The 5,215-nt window shown below is 32.9% G+C and overlaps 1 pseudogene; it reads left to right on the top strand.

Moving 5' to 3' along the window:
- The first annotated feature begins 2,676 nt into the window (after positions 1–2,676).
- LOC123629926 lies at positions 2,677–3,121 on the top strand (annotated as a pseudogene).
- Positions 3,122–5,215: the final 2,094 nt, after the last annotated feature.

The raw sequence follows: 5,215 nt of genomic DNA, 5'->3' as shown, positions 1-5,215 counted from the left end.
TATATCCATCTGATTTCTGTTATTTGCCATTAAATACAATGTTATTTAATCTGCTCATTAGGATTATATCTCATAATACCAAAATTAAAATGGAAAATATATTCAATGTAAATGCAATATAAATGAAAGTTTTGTTTCTTAGATTTTGATCTCAGGGACACATGAATATCACAGTTTAAGACTAGCCAACAACAAATTTTGTTCCCATCAAGGTTACATTATTTGTGCTTTTGTTGCTACTAACCAGAGAGAAATTTTATTAGTGATTCTGAACATGGTGTTAGGTAGATAATTATGTATTACCAGGAGAAATGTTCAAATAACTGAGTAATGGGATTGTATATATGTCAAGTTATTTTATAATCACTTTAAGTAATTTTCATTAAAATAAGTTTTAAAAAAATAAAATAAAATTTTGTTATGTCAATAATTTGCTCAAAACCCTTCCTCAATGCTCAAGTTATTAGCATAACAAAAATGGTATCTCATGATTTTGTTTCACCATACGTGTTAGAGTCATTTCCAGCTACTATCCACTTTGAAATAGTGAAATGCTTCTTTCTCTTTTTAAAATATTCTGCCACCTTTAAGACTAGATAGTTTAGATTTAACCTACAAGACTCTGCTGAATTTTATTACTATTATGAAATGTTCCGTGAACTACCCCAGATAAAATTAATCAATCTCTATTTCATCTGTGATATGAATGTATATATATTTTCACTTACTTCACTCCCCAGTAATAATTTATTAACATGACATATAATTATGATATTAAAATTATTATATACATGTGATGAGATCTCCCCTTCTAGTCCTCTTTTCCAGGACTGGGACATTGTCTTTTTTGTCATTTTATATCTCATGGTAATAGAACACTTTGCTACATTGTAAATATTTAATAAATGTTTGAATAAATGATAAATTTAAAAATAGGAAAAAATAATTTTGCACATATACTATGAGAACTACATTTAAAGGATTGTCTGCATTTATTCAGAGAACACAAAGAATATACTAGGAATGAACAATAAAAAGGGGAAATGATATCACTGAATCAATTAGGAACAACTTTTCTATTTGAAATGTGTGCCCCTTAACACAGTACGGTACCTAGTGCCAAATAAATATTTTTTAAATGAAATAAGTAGATAGTGTAGATGTTTATAAATAGTTTGCAGGGCTGTAGAAAGTGTAGCGTTAGCAAGTAGCAAAGATTTCAGACCAGAAGCTCATATTTATACCATAGATTTCCAATAGTGTATAATATTTATTAATGTAAAATACAGATGCTCTTAAAATTTAATGAGATGTTGACAATAGAAGCTGATTAATTATCCCAATCTACATAATATATGTAATTACTTGCACAGAAACCAATAGGTTTGATTTCATTAAAAATAAAATCTGGATGTGTGATGCAAAAAATGACAGAATGAAGCATAATATCTAAACAAACCTAAAACACATGTAGACATTGGAGAAAGTACCCTTATTTTTTCTAGACTATGAGTATTTTTTATTGTTGAGTATTCCTGTGTTAATATCAAATTTCAGATGCCTATAAATAATTTAAGGTTGTACCTTAGCCCATTTTTAACTTAAAATTAGGCAAACAGATATAGCACAAAGGAGTATAGCATATTTGTTTTCTTCTAATTATACTTGGACTTTTTACTATTTGTTTATGAGATTATAAATATTCATTAAGTATTAAATATTTTACTGTAAATGATATGTTATATTTTCTATGTGGAATTACAAAATATGTAAACTCTCCCAATAAGAAATTATTTAGGGTTACTATCATCGGATACATAGCAGTATCTCTGGTTATATTATTTGATAGTTACAATGTGTCTTAAGTTTCCCAAGAAGATTTTGATTTAAAGTATTCTCTTATGGGAATTGCCTTCAAAATCAATCTATTTTGATAACAATCATTGGTGGATCTGACATTTGTGCTAAAATTAGTAGCCAGTTTTATGATTTTATCTAGCTAAGTCAAAGTTATAAGGAATAGAAAAGAGCCATCAACAACCAAAAATAATTTTAACCATAGGGCACAGGAAACTTTGGGAGCGATTAATATGTTTATTACCTTTAGGCCGGGCGCGGTGGCTCACGCCTGTAATCCTAGCTCTGGGAGGCCGAGGCGGGTGGATCGCTCGAGGTCAGGAGTTCGAGACCAGCCTGAGCAAGAGTGAGACCCCGTCTCTACTAAAAATAGAAAGAAATTATCTGGCCAACTAAAAATATATATACAAAAAAATTAGCCGGGCATGGTGGCTCATGCCTGTAGTCCCAGCTACTCGGGAGGCTGAGGCAGTAGGATCACTTAAGCCCAGGAGTCTGAGGTTGCTGTGAGCTAGGCTGATGCCACGGCACTCACTCTAGCCCGGGCAACAAAGTGAGACTCTGTCTCAAAAAAAAAAAAAAAAAAAAAAAAAAAAAAAAATATGTTTATTACCTTTATGATGGTGACTGTTTCATGGGTGTGTGCACATGTTCAAACTCATCAAATTATATACATTTAATATGTATAGCTTTTTGTTTATCAATTATATCTTAGTTAAATTATTAACAAACTAATTTGGCACCAACAGGGAAGAGTCCCAGAAGGGACCATTCCGAACAATTTGGAAAGAAAGGACGAGGAGGAATAAGGAAGGAATCATGGCAGCTGTGGTTGCTGTTTGCAGTGGTCTAGAGAGGAAAAAGCTGGCACACTTGGTAAGGGCTGCTCTCTGTTTCGCACATCCGGGCACTCACGCAGTGCTGTGAGCAAAGGTTCACTAAACAGGTGACCAGCAATGAGGACCTGCCTGTTCCAATGGAAAATCCATACAAGGAGCCTCTTAAGAAACGTATTTTGTGAGGAAAACGTGTATATTATAAGAATGTACAGCTTTTGTCCCAGTTTATTTCTTCATTCCCTGGATGCATTTATGGAAGGAACATAACAGGTATTTGTGGGAAGCAACAGAAAGAAATCACAAAAGTGATTAAGAGAGCTCAAATAATGAGGTTTATGCCAGTTACATACAAGGATCCTGCATAGCTCAAAGACCCTAAAATTTGCAACATCAAATATCGGGAATAAATTACATGATGTTACCACCAATAAACTTATTTTACAGTAAACAGAAAGTAACTTCGGGAAAATGAGTTCTAATTTAAGTAAATAAATGAATATAAAGCTAAAACATATAAAACTATTATCAATTCTAAAGAATTAAAGGGGAAAAACTGACATAGTCCTCCATGATTCTTTTTCTAAATAAAAAATGTTGAACACTGTATATGTTAAACACTGGCTGTGATAGATTACTTTTATTTATCTTATATTATGACTCTATTCATGTGCATATTTTATTTTTTCATGGTACTTTGGAGCAATTATCTAATATAGTCTTTGATAACATAACTAGCCTTGTCAGAAGACAAAGTAGGTGGGTGTCGATTTAATACGTGGAGGAGTTTCTCAGATTCCATCATCTATCAATTCATTTACATTTGTTATTTAAGTCAGAGATGCTTTCCTTGTCTAATAAACAGCAAATATTTTGGGAGAGGATCTACTTAGCACATAATTTTATAAAATAATTTCTTGATAGCTATCCATGATCAAAGCACAAAAATAGTAGATATAGATTAGGTTCTTGGAAGAGGAATTAACTACCTTATGGGTGTAAAGAAGGTATTACCCTGGAAAATCAAGAAGTTTCTGCCACAGAGACAATGCATGTTTTCACTCTCCAAACCTGCTTTCCTTCTCCAGTGTCTATTATGTTTAGAGGAGCCGTGTTTCTAATTCTAGGTATAGAATGTAGGCAGAGTGAAGCATCCCCTCTCAGGCTTTCAGTATGTTTGCAAATATACGTTAGTTAAATATTGAACTTTATCTTCACTTTGTCTATCAAGTGGGGGAAAAAATCAGATTTCATGACTTCTTTTTTCCTTCCTTCTGCCCTCCTGCCTCTCTTTCCCTCTCCTTTCCCCTCTTGTTTCCTTCCTGTTTCTTTAATTAGATCCTCCTCCTCCTCCTCCTCCTGCTCCTTCCTCCTCTTCATCACTTCTTTCCCTCTCTCATTTTGTTTATTTTATTAATATTTTAGATTTCGAGATGATCATCAAAAATCAAAGATTTCTGGTTGGCCAAGTGGTTGTCTCCACACAACATATGTATATCTAGATACCTCCATGGTAGGATAATCTATTTGAAATTGTAGGGGAAAAGAAATATATTTCCTTACCCATCTCTAGGTTTATGGCTGAGATTCCTGTAACAAAAGATGGATTAACAAGAGAAAAGTGTACAAATTAATTTAAGTTTTATATAACATGGGAGTTTTTAGAAATGTAGACCCAAATAAACAGGTAAATATGTGCATTTTTAAGTTTAAGTGTGGTCAGTCACAGAGAAATATAACTGGAGGACAAAAGGGTATGACCTAATGATTATGACCGGGGTTAACTTAGCAAGGTCTGTTTGTTCAGATCCTTTTCTGTGTCCCTGTGTCTTCAGAGGTTAAGGATGTTCCTTTCCTCTATAGGGAGAGAGGCCACCTCTCAAATGAAAGTCTTATGACTTGCTTTAGGGGAATATCAGAGAATCTTTCCTAGGTTTTATGACCTGCTTCAGAGGAGGGGAGGTTGAAAGTTAAAGTGTGATCTTGTTTCTGCTCTTTCCTCAAATGCCAAGTTGCCATATTTTAGGATAGCATGTCCTGAACTTCATCATAATGTTGCAAGTTTATGGAAACTAGGAGTCATTAAATGTGAAATGTATATTTTTCTGAATATTTAAGAAATAGAATATTTAATTTTTTGTTTCTAGAAGTATAACTCGGAGAAAATCTATTTATTTTACATTGAGTACCATTATAACTTGGAGAAAATTCATTTATTTTACATTGAGTGCCATACTATAGATTCCAAGTCTGCCATAATTTTTGTCAAGCAAATAATATTTGCAAATTAATTTATATGACATATATTATAAATAAATGAAATTAAGTGACATAATTATTTTTTTTCAGGTGATCTAGCTTGGTTTTTTTTCTTTTTTTATTATTATTTCAGCAAATTGTGGGGGTACAAAAGTTTAGGTTACGTATATTGCCCTTGGCCCCCCAGCCCCGTGAGTCAGAGCTTCAAAAGTATCCATGCCCTAGACAGTGTGCATCTTTATTAAAACATAAGAAGTGACAAT

This window comes from Lemur catta, unplaced genomic scaffold (genome assembly GCF_020740605.2).
Source record: "Lemur catta isolate mLemCat1 unplaced genomic scaffold, mLemCat1.pri scaffold_63_ctg1, whole genome shotgun sequence".
Classification (NCBI taxonomy): Eukaryota; Metazoa; Chordata; class Mammalia; order Primates; family Lemuridae; genus Lemur; species Lemur catta.
The sequence above is the reverse complement of the archived record's forward strand: the minus strand, read 5'-3'. Positions and strand labels throughout refer to the sequence as shown.